The 23777-nt window shown below is 41.6% G+C and overlaps 1 protein-coding gene across 4 annotated transcripts in view; it reads left to right on the top strand.

The window, feature by feature from the left end:
* Ncald (neurocalcin delta) overlaps nt 1-23777 on the top strand; it is a 408926-nt gene that overhangs the window by 296453 nt on the left and 88696 nt on the right. Inside the window, exon 1 of one of the 4 annotated variants that reach the window (XM_034516560.2) lies at nt 22562-22770. The exons of the other annotated variants lie outside the window; for them this stretch is intronic. The gene's annotated coding sequence lies outside the window, so the exon portion shown is untranslated. Of the gene's footprint in view, nt 1-22561; nt 22771-23777 lie in introns of those variants that run through there. 4 annotated transcript variants of the gene reach the window in all.

Below are 23777 nucleotides of genomic sequence, written 5' to 3'. Positions count from 1 at the left end.
TGTCCTTCAACAGAGGAATGGATACAGAAAATGTGGTACATTTACACAATGGAGTATTACTCAGCTATTTAAAACAATGACTTCATGAAATTCACAGACAAATGGATGGAACTAGAAAATATCCTGAGTGAGATAACCCAGTTACAAAAGAACACACATGGTATGTACTCACTGATAAATGGATATTAAGCCCAGAATACCGAAGATACAACTCACAGACCATATGAAGCTCAAGAAGAAAGACCAAAGTGTGGGTGCTTCAGTTATACTTAGAGGGGAGAACAAAATAATCACTGGATGTAGAAGGAGGGAGAGACTTGAGAAGGTGAGAGGAGGGGGAGGGAAAAAGGAGGGCAGGATCAGGTGTGGGAGGAGGTGGGGGAGATGTACAGGGGTCAGGAAATTAAACAGAGGTGTGTAGCATTGGGGAATGGGGAACTTGTGGTAGCCACCAGCAAGTCCCAGATGCCAGGAAAGCAAGAGGCTTCCAAGACCCAACTGGGATGACTTTAGCCGAAATACCCAACAAAGGGGACTTTAGAGACTAACTGGATAGGCACAGCCTCCAGTTGAGGGATGGGGCCACTCACCCATCTTAAAATTTTAACTCAGAATGGTTCCTGTTCAAAAGAAAGACAGGGACAAAAAAAAAAAAATGGAGCAGTGGGGTTGGGGATTTAGCTCAGTGGTAGAGTGCTTGCCTAGCAAGCGCAAGGCCCTGGGTTCAGTCCTCAGCTCTGGAAAAAAAAAATGGAGCAGAGACTGAAGAAAAGGTCATCCAGAGACCTCCCCACCTAGGGATTCATTTCATCTGCAGACACCACACCCCGACACTATTGCTAACGCCAAGAATCACTTGCTGATAGGAGTCTGATATAGCCATCTCCTGAGAGGATCTGCCAGAGCCTGACCAATACAGATGCAGATGCTTGCAGCCAACCATTGGACTGAGCACAGGCACCCTAATGGAGAAGTTGGGGGGCAGACTAAAGGATCTGAAGAGGTTTGCAACCCCATAGGAAGAATAACAATATCAACCAACCAGACCCCTCAGAGCTCCCAAGGACTAGACCACCAACCAAAGAATACACATGGAGGGACCCATGGCTACAGCTGCATATGTAACAGAGGATGGCCTTATCTGGCATCAGTGAGAGGGGAAGCCATTGGTCCTGTGAAGGCTCAATGCCCCAGCATAGGGGAATGTTAGGGCAGTAAGGTGGGAGTGGGTAGGTGGGTGGGGGAGCACCCTCATAGAAGTGGGGGAGATGGGGATAGGATGGGGCTTTGCAGAGGGGAAACAGAGAAAGGGAATAACATTTGAAATGTAAATAAATAAAATGACCAGTTAAAAAAAAGTAATAAAACTGATATTTTTAATGAAAATTTTAATAAAATTTTAATGGTACTTTTTAATCAAGTACCTCTCTCATGACTCATGCTTGTGGATTTAGACCAAAAGCCCAATTCAGCAGCAGCCACGTAGGCCTTCTTCTTGATTAGCTTCTAGGGCAGTGGTTCTCAACCTGTGGGGTGTGACCCCTTCAGGGCTGAATGACCCTTTCCCAGAGGTCACCTAAGATCATTGAAAACGACAGATACTTACATTACAATTCATAACGGTGGTAAAATGTAACGTAATGTTACATTACAGTTATCAAGTAGCCATGGCAGTAAGTTTATGATTGGGGGTCACCACAGCATGAGGAACTGTGTTTAGGGGTCTGAGCATGAGGAAGGTTGAGAACACTGCTCGAGGGTGGTGAGTGTTTCCATTTTACTTAAGACTGGTGATCCTTTTAAAAATGTATTTTTGATTAGTTCTTTAACAATTTCATGCAAGTATCCAATGCATCTTGATCATCTCTATTCCCGACTCCCCCCTCCTCTGCCGCTCCAGAATGCCCTTCCCCACCACGACGGTAAGCTTCCCCCCCTCCTCAGAATGCCCTTCCCCACCACGACGGTAAGCTTTGAGCTAGTTTTTGTGCAGGTCATGATAAAATTAGTGCTAGGTTCTTTTGCATCTGGATGCACAATTGTTCCAGAACCCAGAGCCTCGTTTGTATCAGGCAAGTACTCTGCCATGACCATATCGCCACGACCATATCGCCAGCACCTAAGAGGCTTGTCTGCAAAGACTGTCATCGCTCCATCTTACTGCCATTGATTAAATGACTATAGGTTAGTCTGTCTGTGAGCCCGGGCTCCCGCCAACAGCACACTCAGTGTAGCTTTACACCTCGACCCCACTCACCTGCAGTCTCAGCCTTTGTCCTTTTCCTTCAGTTTCGCACGGGCTGCTCTAGATCTAGCCTCTTTGGCCTCTTTGGATGGTGTTTGTGATCACTTTATTGGCATTCCATGAATCAATCTCTGGGAATTTGATTGGACTCTATTGCATCTATAGATAGGAGGTTTTGGGGTTTTTTTTTGTTTTAACTTTTTCTATTTGCAACTCTTCTCACCAATGGAATCTTAATGTGACCCAAGTCCACAGGTATATAAAATAGGTATACAAACCAAACATTTAAAGATTTAAAAATTGCTAATAAGTTTATTATATTTTATTTTTTAGATCTTGCCTCAAGTTTATTTGTAAAAACAGCATATAGGACACTGGTCATCTACAAATAGATGTAGGTAGGTGTGTCACAGCGATCCATCCAGCTTCCCATTGGCAGGAGCTGCTTCTGTGGGGCCTTCACGGGGGCTGGGCACCTTTGGGAGCCTTAGCTGGAGCTGAAGCCTGGGCTTTAGTGGAGCTGAAGCCTCTGCCTTGGTTTGAGCCTTGGGCTTTGGTTGGCAGAGTCTATGATCCTTGGCCACGTAGCTTTGAATCTGCTTCCCAAGCGTGCGGTGAGCAATGAAAGCAAAATGGCTGAGTTTGCAGCTGGGGCCCTTTGGCATCTTGGTTTACATGACTTAGACCTCACAAGGGCCTATGCGCATGCGCTCATTGTCTCAGCGTTGTTGGCCTACAACTTCTTCAAGCCTTCCTTGTGCTTCTAGGCAAAGCACATTCTCAACTTTCTTAAGAGATCCGTGTGAGCAGGATTCCTCGATGCCATTTCTGTGCCATTTGCGAGACTATTTGTGTGGTATGGTTCTTGGATATGGCCGCGTCTGCACAGTAACCTGTGGTTCCAGCACCTGGGACCGGAAGAGAAAGCAAAAATTTTATTTTAGAAGTTATTCCTTGGTACACACATAATTATACCGTAATTCATGAACTGTGAAAGCAAACTTATTATTAATGAAATTGATGTTCTTGTTTATTTTTACATAAAAATTAGGTCTTGGATGAATATTTGATACTGTGGGGGGTATAGTATCTTCAATATTTTTCAGCTAATTAATATTTTGATTTTATAATCATCAATGCTGAAAACACTGCTTTGCATAAATATATAGTACAAAATGACAGATGTTTAAGGCCATTTCAGAAATTGTTGGGAATTCGGTCTTAAGCCAAAAATCCACTTAATGATTTTAATGAAACTCAAGTCCACAAAAAAATTGGACCTCATAACAAAATCCAATCTGAAGACACGCTGATTTCATGCGTGCTGGGGAATAATGGCAAGAACATACTCAGCCTTTGTTTTCTGTCATTAAATCATCATTTTTCTTTAAGAACAACAACAAAAAAAAGACTTGGTATGAACAAAAACTTTGTATGTACATTAAAATCACTACAGTTTATAAACTGTGGCAGCTGGCTGAACTGTCTCAGGCAGTGTTGGTGTTCTCTGGAGTGACATGCATGGTGTAGAATGCACATGCTGTGTGTTCAGAACCAAGGCTGCCGTGGCGCTGTATGTGCTACAGATGAAGCTGGGTAGCGGCGACATTAACAGCACCGCCTCATCTCTGACAGAATGTCACCTCAGTCTTCAGGGTTTCACCATTCTCCTAGTGTCTTGTACATATTTAGTTATTCTTACAGAAGGTTCCGTTGTTCCTCACTCCCAAGTGGACAGCATTAATAGGTCAGAAACCTACTTAGGGCCAGCTCAATGGCTCAGTAAGGAAAAGTGTTTACCCCATAAACTCACGACCTGATTTCAATCCCTGGAATCCATATAAAAAGCTAACCAGCTTTTATATGGTCACATACATATGCAGTCCTAGAACTCCTATGGTGAGGTGGAAAGTGGAGACAGGAGACTTGCTAGAAAGCTCATGAGCCAGTTAGCCAGAAATGCACAGCCTGGAAGAAACAAGAGAGACCTTGGTTCAATGAGGTGAAAGGAAAGAACCCACTCCTAAGTTGTCCTGGCACTTCCAAACATGCTCTACAGACCCCATGTACTCCCCACACATGCTCTATGGACTCTATGTGCCCTCCACAAATGCACTAAGGACCCTGGACCCCATGTAACCCTTTCACATGTGCACATAAGACTAACACTACTAGTAGTGATATATAAAAATAAATAGGTTTTAAATACAAATTCTTCCATTCATCTTCACTTTAGACTTCCCTTTGTTTGGTAAAGGACCCTTTGAACTGTCTTTCCACTCCCATCATTCCTATCTTGAAGTAGAATTTTATAAGAAAATTCCTTTTAAAAAGTGCTTAGAAAATAGGCAGGTATTGGTGGTGTAGTGATTAGCATAGCAAGTTTCCAAGCAGTTGACCCAGTTCAATTTCCAGCTAAAAAAATGTTATGCCAAGTGGTTGTGGCATACATCTTTAATCCCAGCACCTGAGAGGCAGAGGCAGGGGAATCTCTGAGTTCAGAGTCAACCTGGTCTACAGAGTGAGTTCCAAGACAGCAAGATAGAGAAATGTCTTGGAAAAAAGCAAGAAGGCAAGAAAGCAAGAAAGAAAGGAGAGAGAGAGAGAAAGAGAGAGAGAGAGAGAGAGAGAGAGAGAGAGAGAGAGAGAGAGAGAGAGCGAACACCTGCTTAGAGAAAAGGCCTGTACCAAGTCTTGTTGTCTTAGTCACCTATCTCTGCCACATATGTGTACAGTGACTCTGGGCTTTTCTTGTTGAAACTGCTAATATCATAGCAGGTCTCAAAAAAAGATATGGACAACTTAGTGTCACCAGAAACTTGATAATGAACATCTCACTTTCATGGAGGAAATTAAGTTGCAGAAGTTTTGACGGTGGTTGGGAACAGGCTGGAATGAGACACTGGTGACCCTGGAATGATCACACGGCCTCTTTGGAGAGAACTTGAATCTTAGTTATTTGTTTGTTGGTATTTATGTTTTAAACATCACACACACACACACACACACACACACACACACACACACACCCCAAATGCAGAAAAATGACATGGCCTCCAGGCAGGTTTGACAAGAGGATTCCTTGGGACAGTTCACAAATTTACCATCCTAACTTTCTAGGGACAAACCTGTCCTGAAGTGCTGGTCATACCTTCTGTGGAGATGATATAGACACAGCCTTGAGCCTGGAGAGGTAGCTCAATAGTCACGAGCACTTGCTGTTCCTGGATTCAGTTCCTTACAGCTATGTGGAGGCTTGCAACTGTGGGGAGCTGACAGAAGGCGGCTGTCATCCTTGCAGTTATCTTGAGCCATATACCCTGACAAGAGACTTGTTTACAATAGCCTACAACAGCTGAGCACACTCTGATAACATCTTGTTTTAGATACCCAGGATCTTCCCTTAGGTGTGTAAGACTTAAAGGCGTGACTTAAAGGCATGGCTTAGAAGTGAGACATATAAAAGGCGAGAGGCAAACAGAAGAAATTATTATTAGACACTTGAGACTCGAGACAGAGAACTTGGAAGAGGTATTTGAGACTTGAGACTTGGAAAAGGAACTTGGAAAGAGACTTGGAACTGGGAAAGAGACTAGCAACTTAGAACTAGAATTAGGACCTGAGACTTGGTGCTAGGAACTAGGGACTAGGAACTAGGGACTTGGAGAGAAGAAGAGAGACTTAAGAATAAATGGGATTGAATCACACTCTGTTTGGTCTCCATTCTTCGTGTTCATCCTCACTGTCTCTCTTGCTGAACCCCAACCCATGGACCAGAGCACCTTGGGGCAGTGCGGGTTCTAACAGCTTAGCCCCCGAGGCTTTTGGCAGTGCAGGTTCCAACATTAATAGAGCGGTCCCCGACATTTTGGTCCCCAAGCGTGGGGCAGAGAGGTCTGCAACATGCAACTACCTGTAATTCCAGTTCCAGAGGATCTGACTCCCTCTTCTGGCCTCTGCGGGCATCAGACACACATATGATACACAGACATATATGTAGAAACACATTCACCCAAATAAAATAGAAAGAAAGAAATCTTCAAACAGCATTAAATGAGACAAAAAACAAACAAATAAAACCCACATCTCATAGACCTTGGTTTTGTCTCTTGCTTGCTCTTTAATATAACCTTTGACCTGGGATACAGAAACCTGCTAAAGGCATCTGTGTAGAGGAATTTTAATCCAGCAATGTAGCTGCTCTGACAAGAGATCACATCCAAAGACATTCTAGGTCTGTGCGATCCAACTGGAATACAGACATGTTCTTAGTAGACACATTTAATCCCTCTAGCTGAACTACACATCTTTAATCCCTCTGGCTGGAATACAGGCACACTCCTAGTACAGACCTTTAATCCCAAACAATGATGGTAAAGTTTGTTTGTAGAAGGAAGCAGCCATATTTGAAAATGATGTCTGATTAAGAGGCAGACAAGGTGACAAATCAGAGAAAAATTTGACAGAATGAGTCAGAGATAGAATATGATCAACTCTCACAGGAATAGACAGGAAAGAAAGGCAATTGAAGAGAGCAGCACCAAGAGAGAGAGGGAGAGGAGGCATTTTTACTGGGACAGTTTTACAAAGACAGGTTGTAGGTGAAGACAGAATGAGCCAGACAACGAGAAGGAGCCAGAAGATTAGAACAAATTGCCAGAGTTAGTTTGAAGCCAAGCTGAGCAATTTGTTGAGAAGCCAGTTTCAATCACTCAACATAGAGGCAGAATAGCTGGGCTGAACCAGCTAGCCAGAGATCAGAAAGAGCTAGAAATGGTGAGCTTATTCAGAGGTTGAAACATTCTAGGTCTAGGTTAGCAGATGGAGGCTGGAAGCTGGAAGTCTTCTAGGTCCGGGCTTACAGAAGACTAGATTATACAGAGGTTAGAAGCTTCCAGGCCTAGTCCTAGAGAGTTTAAAACACTCTGGGCTCAGCCCAAGCCATATATTCATAAAGCTTGAGTGTCTCTTGTTTCGTCCCATCATCTGAGGAAACAAAGAAACATTTATACATCTGGGCAGCCCTTTGTCCCAAGGAGGCTTCCTAAAGTCACTCAACAGTTCCTTCAGAGTGGTTTTGCTCCCAGATGGAAGGACTATCTCCCTCCGCCAAAACCTGAAACCCCATTGAACTTTCTTAGACTTCCTTTGAGACATGACCCTTTGACCTTCTCCCCAGTAGCTCCTTCAGGCAGGACTCATCCTCATTTCCATAGCATGAGTGTCCATGTTCCTTTCCTAAAGCTGCTGTAACAAACCACTGGGAATTCATGGCTTCAGGGAGCACCAATGTTCATATACTCCAGGTCTGCAGATCAGCGGTCTTGAAACAGGTCTCACTGGGCTAAACTCAACATTGAGCTTTTTTGCTGTAGACTCTAACAGACGATCCATTTCCTGTCACTGTCCAGACTCCAGGGGCCACCCTCATTTTGCTTCCTGGCCCCTTCCTTCATCCATTTTCAAAGCTGGAAACATTTGGCAAGACTAGGTGGTCTGAGAGATTCCTATTTTAAAGTCAGCTTTTTGGTGACCTGAATTCCTCTTTTCTATGAAAAATCATGTCTTCATAAATTCCAGAGATAAGGGTGGGAGCAGAGGAATATCCACCCAGCACATTGCCCAGAGAATAACTTACGTCAGTCAGTAGCTGAGTGATCTGAAGAATATTAATGTACACATCCTTTACACAGACGACTTTCTGAGAAAATACAATAAAACAGGTTTTTCTTCTGAAATTAACTTTTTATAGATATCAAAAGATATAGGCTTGGATTGTCCTGGTGGCTTTTTCTACATCCAGACATTTTTTTTTTAATTTTTAAAATTGTTTATATTTGTGTATGAGTGTTTTGCTGCATGTACGTCTGTGTACCAAGTGAGCACCATGCCCACAGATTCCTCGGGACTGGAGTCACAGGTGGTTAGACACCATGTTGGTGATAGGAATCAAGCCCAGGTCCTCTAGAAGAGTAGCCAGTGTTCTTAACCATTGGCCCACCATGGCAGCAGCTATACTGGGATTTCTAAGCACTGGATTTTATTGAAGTAAGATTCACATTGGTTGCAATGCTAGGACACTTGTTTTATATATGCCTGTGTAAACATAGAAACATCTTTGAAAAACTAGGTGTCAGTAGTTCTTTGTGTGTGATGTTTATTGTTATTATTATTTCTTTAGATCTTTTATGTGTATGAACATTTTGTCAGTATGTGTGTCTAGGTACCACATGCATGCTTGGTACCCACAGAGGTCAGAGAGGATGTTGAATACCCCAGAACAATTGTGAGCTGCCATATGGGTACTAGGAACTAGATCAGGGTCCTCTAGAAGGACAGCCAGTACTTTAAACCACTGAACCATCTGTTTGTCTCCCTGTGGTATTATTTTTTTAATGGATGCCTTCCTTAGGATAAAAGCTAATATTAGCAAGCCAATCTATTTCCATTCTATTTTCTCTCTTTTGAAAAAAAAAAAAAAGCAATCATCTAATATCTAAGTATGGCATTCTGCTGCAATTTTAGGTGTTATCAAGTGTATAAAGTAGAAATGCAGGCTTTAAAAGTATAAGCAACAAAGCATGAGGCACTATGAGGGGCAAGGTGTACCATTGGTTCAGCGTTCACATGACTGTGCCTTCCTACTGCTTTCTGTCCTCCATTATTTCTGTTGGAAGATCAGTTGTTAATCTTGTTCACTTGGATGCGATGAGAAGTTTTCTTTTATTATGTGTATGTGTATGCACATACATATGTATTTCCATGTTCTCATGTGTGTACATGTAGGCTTATGTGCAATGTCTATAGTATGCATACATATGTTTACATGTTCTCATGTCTCATGCATATGGCCTCGTGTGTGCATGTGTGTGTGTGTGTTTGTGTGTGTGTGTGTGTATGTGTTTGTTAGTTTATGCTTACACTGGATGCCTTCTTCAAACACTCTCCTCACTTGAACCCAGAGCTTATTGAGTCTGCTAGTCTAGCTGTCCACCTGGCCCTGGGAATCTCTGTCTCAGCATCCTACATGCTGGGCTTATAGTGAGCTATACCGCCTGCCTTGGTTTTCTATGGATTCTGAACTGCAGTCCTAAGAGATCCCAGCAGGTGGCTTACCTACAGAACTATCCCTAGCCCTCTCCTGCTGCTTCCAATATTCTCTTTTGTCTTTGAACACTTTTTTTTGGCATTTTCCCTATAATATGGGTGGATAAGGACCGTTTGTGTCTAGCCCACTTGGACTTCACTGAGTGTATTGGATGCACAGGGGAGGCTTTTCTTTCTTTTGGAGAAGTGCGTGTGTGTGTGTGTGTGTGTGTGTGTGTGTGTGTGTGTGTGTGTGTGCGTGCGCGCGCGCTTGTGTCATGATGGTGCCCCACATTGTTCTGTGTGTTGCATAATCTCTGATAATCCACCTTCAACCTCATGGGTTCTCTTTTTCTATTCTCCAGCATTTCTGGAAACTCCCTAGAATTTCCATTTTGCTCTTTCTCATAACTTCTGCTTCTTTTTGGTGTTTTCTATTTGATGAGACACTGCCACTGTGTCTAATAAACAACGCCTTCCCTTTGCTCTCTTAGCATCTTTATAATGACTGCTGTGAAGTCTGTTAAATACAACATTGGCTCTTCTCATAAGCAGCTGTCTGTCTATTAATATATCATCTATCTAATCTATCATCTATCTACCTCATTTATCTAATCTGTCTATTATCTATCTATCTATCTATCTATCTATCTATCTATCTATCATCTACCTGCTTACCTACCTCATCTATCTATCTATCTATCTATCTATCTATCTATCTATCTATCTTTCTATCTATCTATCTATCTATCTATCTATCATCTACCTGCTTACCTACCTCATCTATCTATCTATCTATCTATCTATCTATCTATCTATCTATCCATCCATCTATCATCTATCTACCTGCTTACCTACCTCGTCTATTTATCTATCTACCTATCTATCCATCTATCTATCATCTATCTACCTGCTTACCTACCTCATCTATCTATCTATCTATCTATCTATCTATCCATCCATCATCTATCTACCTGCTTACCTACCTCATCTATTTATCTATCTACCTATCTATCCATCTATCTATCATCTATCTACCTGCTTACCTACCTCATCTATCTATCTATCTATCTATCTATCTATCCATCTATCATCTATCTACCTGCTTACCTACCTCGTCTATTTATCTATCTACCTATCTATCCATCTATCTATCATCTATCTACCTGCTTACCTACATCATCTATCTATCTATCTATCTATCTATCTATCTATCTATCTATCTATCAATCATCTATCTACCTACTTACCTACCTCATCTATCTATCTATCAATCTATCATCTATCTAATCTATCTATCTATCTATCTATCTATCTATCTACCCACCCACCTACCTATCTCATCTGTCTGCCTGTCTATCTGTTACATGTTCCTTTGTTTTATAACATTTTATGAAAAGCTGCCCCTTTAAGGCAATATGAATGTGGAGGTTTGGGATCTCAGTTTCCTCTGTTATCATTGCTTTTTTAAAATCTGTTCAGTTGGTTAATTAATTTTCTTTGTTGATTCAGGGTCTCATTATGCAGCTTAGGGTGGCAACTAGGCAACTCTGGCTGACTTCATACTCATGATCCTCCTGCCTCAGCCTTTTAAGTTTTTGCTCTTTTAAGTTTTGTTAATGAGGTCTGCTCTCCCATACTGTGAACTCTGTATTCAAAGGACATAGCCACTTTTGACCATCTGAATTCAATCCCTGGATCCCTAGAACTCATGATGGGAGAGAGAACTGACTGCTGAAAGTTGTCCTCTGACTTCAATACATGTTATGTGTGTGCATACACACACATACACATATAACAATACTGATGATGATAACAAATAGTAATAATACGTTTTAAAGAAATTCTTTTTTAAAAAAAGAGAGAAGGAAGAAGCCCCTAATCACTTGACTACATGCACAAGGCCTTGAACCTTGGAGCTGGGGGACGACTGGTTGTCTGACTCTCCCTGGAAGAGGCTGTGTCCCTTGATTTAAAATTGAAGAAAAAAAGATGCTATGCCTTCTCAGAAAGGAGTGACCATCACACTGACCTAAGAACTCAGAAGAGAGGGAGGGATCACTCTAGTGCTTTTTCAGAATTCTACATTTTCATGAATAAATATTTCTTCGTTGTTGGTATGCCCTTATGATGGTGATATTTATTTGTCTTGCCTACTCTGTTTTACTTCTATTATTTTTTGTTAGGGTTCAAATAAATGTTTTATTGAGATATGTTCATATATGCCACATATACATATAGTTATGGTCTCTTCTTTCTTAATCTCCTCCCACTCTCCCACTGTTCTCTGTTCTCCCACATCCCCTTTTCCTTCCTTCCCATCTGCTTCCATGAGAGTGTATACATATATAGATAATATATATATGTATGTAGGGTCTGGAGAGATGGCTCAGTTTAAGAACATTTGCACTTCCTGCAGAGGACCCAGATTCAGTTCCCAACACTAACATAGTGGCCCAGTCACCTGTAACTTCAGCTTCAGGGGCCTCTGACACCTTCTGTCCTCTATAGGCACTGGCACACACATGCACACATACGTATACACACAAGCTCTCACACATGCAGATACAATAAATCCTTAAATTTTTATGTGTATGTAATATTATTTTAAAGGCGATTTTAAAATCAAACATACGTGTTTGTCTGGGGAATGTCTATAATTATTCAGTCTGAGGCCCCTATCTGTAAATGATGCTACGTACCTACAAAGCAGGTCTCCCTTCCTCAGTTAAACCTCCCAGGAAATGCTCTCACACTTGGGAGTGTGTCTCCCAGGTGACTCTAAGTCTAGTCAAGGTAACAATAAAGAAAACCTCTTGCAACTAGTGACATTAAAAGTCTTTCTGTGTGTCTATTTTTTGATAACATTTATTTGCATGTCTTTCCCCCCTTTTCTAGCTGAATTGTTTAGTATTGGATCTAGGGGTTCTTCCCGTGGCCTCGCTATAAGTCATGTGTCCTTCCAGTCTGCACCAGGACATTTTATCGTCTTAGCGGGTCCTTGTGCAATGTGGTGCTCTCTTCCTTTGTAGGCTGTGCTTTAGTGTTGGGCCTTTAGTTTTGTGTCACTTACATGTAGCCCCCCCACCCCCAAATTGTCCTTAATGTTTGTTTCCCAAGCTGTCTACCTTTATATGCCGACCTGATGAATTTGTGTGTAAGATGAGGGGTTCAGGGAAATCAGTTGGCCTGAGCCAGGAATGGTGGCACATGCCTGCACTCCCAGGATTAACTTTTCTTAGGCTAAGACGGGAGGATTGTGGGAAGGAGGCCAGCCCAGGCTACAGAGCATATTCTAGACCACCCAGAGCTAAAGGTGGGTCAAGGGCAAGAGCAAGAGGAGCAGAGGCAAGGAAGTGGAGGCAGAAGGATCCTAAGACCGAGGCCAGCCTGAAATGTACTGTAAAGCCCTGTCTGAAACAAAACAAGACAAAGAACACCCCCACCCCGCCACTGTTTGGCCATGCTTTAATACTTACACGGAGGCTACTTATGAGGGTTCTAGTTTTCTCCTCCTGGAGCACTGATCTGTTGCTCTCCTTATGCCAATGCCACACACTCTCGGTAATCATACTCACATGATCCGTTTCAAAATCAGGTAGCATGGTCTCTTCCACTTTGTTTTATTCAAAATGATCTTAGCTATTATAATTCCATTCTTTTCCCACATCAGCTTTATAACAAATTCAGGTATATCTACAAAAGAAATCTTGCCCCAGCTTTTAATAGAAGTGAGTCGACTGCATATCAGTGAAAGGAAAACTGTAATCTTCACTAGGTTGAATCTTCCAGACTGTGCACACAGACCCTCTCTGTTACCAGAGCCTTCGTTAACTCCTCTCACTGTTCCTTCCAGGTGTGACCCTTGCACATGTTTTGTTAGGTTTACAAATGTGTTCATTCTGAGACGTCGTAAATGGCATTATATTTTTAAGACGCAATTTCTGCGGGTCCCTTACTAATGTGTAGGAAAACATTTTATTTTTATGCTTATTTTTCATCCTGCAGCCTTCTTGAATTCACCCATTAACTGTAGAGGGGTTTCTACTTCTGTTTGTGCTATGAATTCTCTAGTATTTTCTGAACAGATAATTATTTCATTCAGAGTTAATAGAGAACATTATTACTTCCTTTTCAGTCTGAAAAATTGAATTTCTTTGAGGGGTATATGGGCAATTTTAATTTATTTTTATTAATATATGCATGATTTTATTAATGTATGCAGAAAGCACGATTTTATTCTAACATTTCAGTGCATGCCAATGGTGTACCCTGAGCAGCTCTCTGCATTACTTCTCTTGGGTTTCTAGAACTTCTGGCTTATTGTTGAATAACTGTGCTTTTCCTCACCTTATTCCTGACATAAGAGAAAATGTTTACTCTTCTCTCTGAAGTATGGGGTTTATGTAAACGTTTGCCATGGTAACAAACTTGAATGATTACAGTGCGTAATCCTTTATGCGTATACTTAAGGATTACATTTCCCAACACTCCGTTACAGATTTCTTTATGTTGTCTTTGACTCTGGCATCAGAATACTGCCATTTTCCTAAAACAAGCTGAAGTATTTTTGTGTTTGTTTATTTGGATTTTTTTTTTTTAGGAGATTGTATACAATTAGTGTCAATTTTTTCTCTGTTTTTTTGAGACGTCTGTAATTCTAGAATTTTTTTCTAGAGGAAGTATAAAACTATTATTTCAATTTTATAGTTCAAACCATGTATTTTATGTTGGATAAGTTTTGATGTTTTTTCATTTTTCAATAAATGAGTCATTTTTCCTAAATTATCAATTTTATAGATGTAACGTTGGCCACATCTACATAATGACTCTGTAGTGACACTTTTCATGATGATAACATGTCTGTCAACCTAATTTTTCCCCTTCGGTCTTGATAAAGCCTGTTTTAAATAGATAGCTTGTTCTTAGTTTTGTTTCTTTTTCTGCTTTCAATTATTTTTATTTCTGTTCTTTTATTACCATCCGTCTGCCTATGTCTAATATGTCTTCTTTTCTTTCTTTTTATTTTGGTTTTTAAATTTGGTTTTGGGGACGGGGTTTCTCTGTGTAGCCTTGGCTGCTTCTGTAGACCAGGCTGGTCTCCAACTCAGAGATTCACCTGCCTCTGCCTCCCGAGTGGTGGAATTAAAGACATGAGCCATTTTGCCCAGCTATCTTTCTCATGTTGATACTGAAAATAGACTACTGTGGGAGAATGTTCTTCTCTAATCTTTCCTTTTAGTGTTGTGCTTTTCTTCCAGCACACACACACACACACACACACACACACACACACACACACACACACAGAGAGAGAGAGAGAGAGAGAGAGAGAGAGAGAGAGAGAGAGAGAATGTTGTGATTTTATTTTCAGTTAAGTTTTAAAATTTTGTTTTAAAAATCGACTTTCTATTTAACTCATGGATCATTTTCAAAGCATGTTTTCCTGGTTTCCACATATTTGGAGGTTTCCCCTGTTATTTTTGTTCTTGATTTCCACTGTGAGTCCACTGTGGTCAGAGAAGCCTCTTTATAATTTTGATTTGTTTATATTAACTTTGTGGTGAAAAATATTTTGCACGGCTGTTGCCCGGTGCAGTGCATTTAGAATGATATGCCTTCTTAGGTGATTGAGAGTTTTATGGTTATGTCATGGCCATCTTTGTCTCTAAGAATTTAAAATAGATTTAAATGTGTCTTCATTAACACTTATACACCCACTCTTGCTTTCTCAATTGGTGGTTGCAAAATGTATCTTTTTCTGTCTTTTGTAATTAAAACTTAATCAGGAGCCAACAACTGTATTTGAAGCAAGTTTCTTGTAGACAGCATATTTCTGGCTTCTTTTTGAAAAGTGTAATCAGGTAATTTCTTTTATACGATATAGTCGCACCGTTTATATTTAATGTGATTATTGATGTAAAGATTAAGTTCTCATTTTACTTTTTGTTTTGTTTTTTTATGGTCCTAGTTTGTTGTTTACTGAACCTTCTGTGACTTGCTAAATGCTGCTCCGAAATTCACTGTGATTCACTGACTGCTCTAAGCACATCTCTGACTGCAGCCTTCTGTTGACTGCTCCATACAGTATACAGCATGACTCGGCACACAGTGCTGTGTTCTCCTCTTACCAATCTGACTGGCATGCAGAAACCTCATGTCCTTACGTTTTCTTATTAGCGTAAATATTCCCTGTATATATATTTAGAATAACAGCAGACATTGTTTTGATTGTTTCCAATGCCAGACAATTTACAAAACAAGTAGAGAAAAGTCTATTACATTTAGCTGTATTTGATTTCTATGTTCTTTCTTCCTTTATACATGCCAGGATTCCTTGTGATGCTCTCTTCTGATTAACGAGTCTCTTGTGGTCATTCTTCTGTGATAAGCCCATGGGGTGACAAGTTATTTCAGTTTCTTAATCATTTGAGAATGTCTTAATTTGATTTTTATTACTAAAAAAAAATATCTTTTTTTCTGAATATAAGATTCTGATCTGAGTCATTTTCTTCCAGCAACTGAAAATGTACCACATCCTTACCACTTCTGTGGTTCTCAGGAGAAGTTGGCTGTCATTTTAATTGTGTCTCCTTATAGATGAGTGCTGAGCTCTCTAGCTAATTTTAATATTTTTTTTTTAATTTGGCTTTAGTTTTCAGAATCTTAATTACGGTCCTAGTAGGTATGGGTGGTCCTATTTGGAGGTTTTGGTTTTGTCTTCTTGAATTTTTAAAGTTTTCATTCGGGCAAAATTTAAGACATGTTTAATCATCATGTGTTTAGTTAGCCACACCCCCTTCCTTCTCTATAGAGGACGACTCTAAGGTTGTAGCCATTAGATCTATGTGTGTAATCTCACAGGTCTGGAGCAATGCTCTTCTTCCTAATCTGCACTTACCTTGGGAACAGAAGCCCTTCCATGTTCCTCTTTTAAAGGACATTTTCTACACACACACACACACACAAACACACGCACACGCATGCACGCACGCACACACGAACATAACCGTATGGTTCAGTTAGCACTTATTTTCTTACATGAGTAATTTCAAAGTTTATTGTTCAATTATCTTTGGGAGAAAAACTTGAGACAAGTTTTTACTACATAGCCCTGGCTGGCCTAGAGCTCACTATGTAGACAAGGCTGGCCTTCTACAGAAAGGTCTACCTGCCTCTGCCTCCCTAGTGCCATCATGCCTGGCTTATCTTTAGAGTTTAACAGACCTCACTGTTTTTTTATTGAATGTATTGTTTGTCTTATTCGGTTTAGTATTTGGCCATGAGATGGAAAAAATGAAGTGTTTTTTTTTGTTTTTCCCTTTAGTTTTTTATCTTCAGGGTCATGGTGTCTATGTGGAATTTCCTTTACATTCCAGTTTGTGTGGATTTCTCCATGTACATGCAGTGCCCGCCCACAGAGGCCTGAGCTGGAAGTACAGGTGGGTGTTGGCCGCCTTACAGATGCTGGGAACTGAACCTGGGTCCTCAGCTACTGAGCTGTCTCTGCAGCTCCCTGCCTCACTTTCATTTGGAGAACTCCTGTGTTGTTGTGTGTGTGTGTGTTTTTTTTTTTTTTCCTTCTACACATTAAGTGTGCTCAGGCCCTTGTTTGACTGTTACAGACATGTCTCTTGTGGGCTTGTGGGCCTGTTTCTACTTCCCATTATTTCCATTATATATAGACCTTGGCTTGGTAGAAGATATCCTTGGATACTTGGAGAGTCTTAAATTGATTTGGAAATGATGTGTGAAAATTTTCAGAGACCCTGGATGTTATCTGAATAAAGAGATGGGTTTATAATAAAGACAGGGATTATGTGCTCCAGAGGGAAATGAGAATAGGGGAAATTACTTTAATAAAATTGGGTATTATGGTGATTTAGTGGTAGGCCTTGGCCCTGTGAGGCCTCATTTGCCTTCTGGTAGTTTTAGGATTTAATCTTTAATTTATGGGACCTGAAAACTTAAGCTATTCATCATGTTCCAACTATTGGGGGAGCTAACCTTCCCTTTGTATCCTGGGCCCATCAAAATCAAGTCTCTGCCTTGGTTTGGCACTTGGAACCCTTCCTTCTTGAGCTTTCGTGTTAGGCCCCTCGGAACCAGCAGATGCTTGGTGGAAAGGACAGGTTGGATGATGGGATTTCTTCTCTTTGGTCCTGTTTGCTGTGTTTGTCTCTTTAGTTTCTGAGAATTTTTTAAAGTTCCACATCACTTGGGAGTCCAATCCCTGAGGTTGGGAGACAGCTCAGTGGGTAAGTGTGCTCATAGCACACAGAGAGAGAGAGAGAAGAGAGAGAGAGAGAGAGAGAGAGAGAGAGAGAGAGAGAGAGAGAGAGAAGAGGAGAGGAGAGGAGAGGAGAGGAGAGGAGAGGAGAGGAGAGGAGAGGAGAGGAGAGGAGAGGAGAGGAGAGAGCCCCAAAAGAATTGCATGTTGCAACCCACCTCTTGGAGAGAAGGCAGGGAAAGAGGGGAGTCTCCTGGGGCTTGTTGGCTACCAGTCTAACTGAAAGTCAAGCTCCAAGGTTCTGTATGAGACCCTGCATCAAGGGAGCAGTATCAGTAAGCAATAAAAGCTGCTGTGTCTTCTCCTGGCCTTCTTGCACACACGGACACCTGCACCTGCATAGACTCATGTCCATATACCCATAATGTATGTTCACACACATATACATGCACACACACACACACACACAAACTTAAAATATTTAAGGAGAAAATAGCAGATAAGTTGAGATGTCCTCAATGTCATAAATTAAGTATCTATGTCTCCTCAAAGTTCCTGTGTTGAACTCCTCACATTAAGGTGAAGGTCTTATAATGTGAGGGTTTTAGGAGCTGGCTGAGTCCTGAATTCAGAACCCTTGTGGGGTGTTCCCTGTGAATGAGCTAGCATCTTGGTTTTAGACTTTCTGGCCTCTAGAACTATGCAATAGTTGCCTGTTATTTGTAAGCAAGTGGGTTGTTGGCATTTAGTTCTGATCACACAACATCTGTTTTTCTTCTATAATCGATCTTGAACTTAAAGTCCGCTTTGCAACTCTGTAAGATCTTTCCAAGAACATTTTCAAGAACATTTCAACTATAGGTGTTACTGTTACCTCTGTGATAACATTGCTTAAATACATGGTAGTTCTAGTTCGCATGCTAGGAAGCAAACCAGCAGCACCTGTGGCTATGTGTGTGACACCACGGGGGTCGTCACGATGTGGGTAACATTTGGTTGTTAATCGTTTCACTGTCTCACCTCACCACCTTCCTTCTTCCAAATCTTTCTCATTTCGTTTTCCCCATGTCCTATTACTCCTAGGCTAGATTAAAGACTCTACAGTTCCCAGATGCTGAAAATCTGTCTTTCCCCCTCGTAAAAAAATTTAAAGCCAGGAGCCTGGGTTGTAGTTCATTTGATAGAGTGATCTGCAGTAAGCACAAGGACCTGGGTTCGATCCCAGCACCACCAACCAATTGATCAATAAAAATAAATAAATAATAAAAGCTGAGGCCTGGAGAAATGGTTCAGTGGCTGAGAGCACTTCCTGCTCTTGCAGAGGACCTGAGTTCAGTTCCAAGCACCTGTGTTGTACAATTGCCTGTAACTCCAGATCCAGGAGAATTCAAACACAATGCCTCTGGCCTCTGCAGGCACCTGCACTCACATTCGCACACTCACACAAAGACACACAACATACACATAATTTTAAAAATAAAACAACCCTAATGTATAAAACAAAATGAAATGATTTAATTGTTCTTAGAAAGTATTTACCAAATAGATTTTTTAAAATGTATGAACTCTGTCAATCTTGGTCCTCCCGTGCACTGGGCAGGCATGTGACTCGCTCTATGCTCTACTTCCTTAGTTGTAAAAGATGGAAGGAACCCCATTTGCCTCATAGGGGTACAGAGGAAGTGATTTATTATATATGCAGAATCTACAGCAATATTCCACACATAGTGAGCACCCAATGCCAGTTAAAAAGTCAATTACTCTCTGACACCAACAGCTGGCCTGGTAAAGGATGTCAGCATATAACTTACTCACGACTTAGCTAGGGTAAGATTGATTTACTTGGAACCATCCATTGTTACAAAATTTTGTGAGAACTCACCACTTCTGTCTTCCATTTTTTCCCCTTCTGCCTCCTTGTGGGTTGTAGAGGGCTGGAGGAAAGCCTCTCTCTTCCTTGTGTTAGTAGAAAGTGAAAAGCATCCTGTCTTTCTATTGTTCCACAGTCTTTCCCTAATCCATGAGTCATCCCTGAGCCCCTGCTGAGTCTGGGCTCTGTCCTAACCACTGGCATCATGAAAACAAAATTCCTGCCCTGAAGGTCTTCAGACACGGAAGATAACCAAGAGCTGGTGGGCACACACTGAGCCGCTGCCCTGTGGCAGGTGTCCACATTGTAGCATCTGCTTCCTTTGTGATACAACAACCTTATCATGTGGGCACTGTGGCTTAGGGCACTTTTGTGACTTGCCCAAGGTCCAATCATAAGAGATAAGATTTGAGGCAGAGAGCTCCAGGAATAGATACAGAGCCTCCCACTGATGTTGAGACAGTAGAGACCCTGACATCACTGCCTAGCAGTGGGGGGGGGGGGGGCTGATTAGAATTATCTGCTCACAGCTCAAAGCACGTGCTAGTTGAAGCATACAAAGCTCATTCCGTGGCATTTACTGTCTATTCCTGGCAAAACAATCAGACTAATAATAGATGGGCCTGCCTTAGTTTTTGCCAAGTAAAATTACCAGGGAAACCTGTGTTTGAGTGTATATTTTAAAACCAGGTGAATCATTTTCACCTCAAAAAAAATGACCTGGCATTCAGAAAAAAGATGACACATATTCAGTGTAATGCAGGCACTTGTATGCTGCCTGTTACTTTAAACTAATTAGTCTGAGCTCCAAGGAGATCACGCTACGGTTTTAACCCTGCAAAAGACTGCTTCCTTCCTCATGTATTAGCAAAAAACCATCTCAATCCAATATGGTTTACAGAGGAGAATGAGTGGCCAAGGGTTGGGTGCATGCTGCAGGAAACAGGTTTTCATACAACCATCTTCTAGTGGTGAATAATGGTCCACTGGTTAGCTTAACCTACCAACAATTTAAACCTAAGTCTGTATATGGTGAAGCATACATATAAAAGTGATAGGAGACTCAAAATGAACAAGTACGAAGTTTTGCCAGTTTTTAAATGAATCTGTTTAAAGTATTGAAATGTAGAGGTTTCTGAGAATTTCTTGCTTCAGAGGACATCACCTACTGGTAGAGGGTGACATTGCAGTTTTATTTTCTGGATGTTAAACTGTATTTAAAAAAGAGAAACAATTGACTAACTAGCATAGCTTCAGAGCCTAGGCTAAGACAAGTCGAGCAGCCAGTAAGAAGAACTTGATCCCTGGACACCTACACTTTCTCTGCCTTCTTCTCTCCCAACCCATAGCTAGGAAACACTTTAAACAGAAAACCAGAACTCTATATAGAATATGAATCTGGAAAATAGAACTGCTGCTTAAGCCTACCCCGTAGAAAGCATTCAAACCAATTTGCATAGACACTGTGTTAACCTGCTGTTGTTATAACAAGTAGGCACATTCCCAACTGTCATTAGTCTGAAATGAAAGTACCTGACTTTATACTTTGCCTTTACATCTTCCAGGGTGCAGCCCATAGCATCAGAAAAATAACTTCTGATAAAAACCCATCTTCTTGCCTCGCTGGGGCCACTATGGAAGTCAAGTACCATGAAGAAAAAGACAGTATGGAGGAAGTGGATGTTTCTGTGGCCAAGCAGATTGGTCTTTAGTCCTGTGAAAGATCAGTTTGTACTCTGCTGAAGAGGTTTTGTTCTGTGACACAAGTGTAATTTTATCAGTTGGCCTCAGAGCTACTCATATCTCATAGTGTGTGTGTGTGTGTGTGTGTGTGTGTGTGTGTGTGTGTGTGTGTATGTGTGTGATGCACATGTGTGTACGAGTGTGTACATGTGTGCATTTATGTGTGTATGCGTGTGCCTGTGCCTGTGTGTGTGTGTCTGTCACACATGTGTGTATGAGTGTGAACATGTGTGCATTTATGTGTGTGTGCACACCTGTGCATGTGCATGTGTGTGTGTGTACCTATGCATGTTCATGTGTGTGTGTGTGTGTGTGTGTGTGTGTAGTCCTGATGACCCAGGCACATAAAGATCCTTTTAGAACAACCTCTCTTCTCCCCACCTTTTAGCTCCCTTGTTTTTTGAATGAGTCCACAGTTTTTAAATGGCTTTTCTATAATACCTTCCCATGGGTTTCCTTTAATTTTGCTTAATTGGCTTCCTGTTAATTAAGAATGAGAATGAACTGGGTCATAAGCACTCACACAGAGCTAAAGATCAGCTAAAGTGGCCCTGAAGGAGATGAAGCTGTAATTTGGGAACAGGTGGGCTGCACCGTTTACTCCTCCGTGGTGAGCAGATTCCTCTGAACTCTGTGTCTGCGGGATGCCGAACCATTCACTCAACACGAACCTCCCTCAGTCCATTATGGACCAGAGAACTGTGGGACCTGCGATGGGTCTGGCCCCTTTTCTCATAATCTCTAGGTCCTTTTAAAATTTGCCCTTGTGGAAGCGTTCTGGCCATCATTTTTGCAAAGAATTTTAGGTGGTATGAGCATTGGATTTATCTCCCTGTTCTCTGCATCATGCTCCCTCTCAGGAGCCTTCAGCTGCCCCATCTTTCACCAACATGCTCTCGGTACACCGATGAGGATTCAGTTTCAAGAATATGCTGTTTTTCTATCAACAACCCCTTGAAAGTTGTTTTCCCTCAGTTTATTAAGAGGGGAATTTAATTCACTAAGAAAACTACCTCATGAATGTTTGTAGTTTCTGTCCTTGACTAGAAGGGGAGGGGCTTTGTGCTGTGATAGTAAGACCAGGGGTCACAGCATGCATTTGCTGGCAACCAGAGACAGGCAGGCTTTAATGATGAAAGTTGCAAGCACTCGTGAGTCACAACTTTAAGGGTTGAGATTGTCTGCCAGGCACTGTTCACAATGGTTTTGCACTCCATGTGTATAAACACATACACACAGAGAGAGATGCACACACACACACACACACACACACACACACACACACGAGCACACACATCAGTGACAGATGACCTATTGAAATAATTTCAGAGCCAGTCTGTGGTTGCTACGACAACCAATGCTCTCTTGGCTTTTATCTGGCCATGTGACAGGGACTTTGACGTCAGCCAGAGGCAGAGTCTGTGGCTGAGTCCGCACAGTCAAAGGCTTGTGAGAATCTGGTGGATGCTGGACCTTGCTGCTGCTGCTGCTGTTGCCACCGCCACCGCCGCTGTTGCTGTCGCTACTGCTGTGGCTGTTGCTTCCCAGGGGCTGCAGGAGCATGGACTTCTAAACCCCACACTTCTTCAGCGTGAGGTAATCGGTTTGCTTTATACACAGGAGTTACGTGGTTTCGCAGCCCCTGATGGTTTCCCCTCCCCTCTTTACCTCCTACAACTTTGCCTGAATTCAAGAGCAGTTACTGACGAAACCGAGCCAAAGAATGCAAAGCAGCTTCCAGTCACGAATTTCAGGCAGTCTCTGGAACTTGGTTAAATTTGGATTAATGTTCCATGAAGTGGGTTAAAATGTAATCTTTCTTGTGCAATGCTTGCTAATATACATTGTTTAGAATTCTCCTTTTGCAGTGTGAGCCAAATTTGCTCCCTCAAGTTCTAGGAATCCTTCAGTGTTGTTTGGGGTCTGGTAACTCCAGCACTGCCTTTCGGGGAGCAGCTAACTTTTCCTCGTTGCTGCTGCTGATTCTGTGTCAGCTCACAGCAGTCTGGAATTTGGTCTCTACCTCATTTGCAGCGTGTATACTTAGCAACAATGGGAACCGTGAGAAAAGCCTCTAGACTTTTAAAGTTGTGGTTATTATTGTAAAAGGGGGCTTTTAACTCTGTAAACAAGAGGGGAACTGTCAACAGCTTCCTGTTTAGAGAAAAAGAATCTGCAATATGCCAAGGAAGTTGAGGTGGATCTGTGTGCGCGTGGTTGTTTTGTGTGCGTGTGGTTGTTTTGTGGGTGTTACTGCAAAGTGCTATTTTGTGGCTCTCTCTGAAAACCCTGGGTGAAGAGGAGGGGCTGGCTGGCCTTTTCTCGGGAGTCCTGTAAACAGGTTCTGATCTTTATTCTTAAAAATAATTATCGTGAGAAGAAAATAGCCTGGAACTAAGTATACATTGTTGTGAGGTCTACCTTAACTGAAATGTAGATTTAAGATGCCTGATAAGAATTTGCTCCAGGTCTTGCTTGAGTAATTTGGTAACTGATTAGCAAGGATCTCTCCAACACACTATGCTCTCGGTTGTTGTGTGTGCATTGCTGAGGTTCTGCCAGCTTCTTCTGCAGCTCGAAGTTTCAAGGCAACCTCAGGCCCT

This window comes from Arvicanthis niloticus, chromosome 13 (assembly GCF_011762505.2).
Source record: "Arvicanthis niloticus isolate mArvNil1 chromosome 13, mArvNil1.pat.X, whole genome shotgun sequence".
Lineage (NCBI taxonomy): Eukaryota > Metazoa > Chordata > Mammalia > Rodentia > Muridae > Arvicanthis > Arvicanthis niloticus.
The sequence above is the reverse complement of the archived record's forward strand: the minus strand, read 5'-3'. Positions and strand labels throughout refer to the sequence as shown.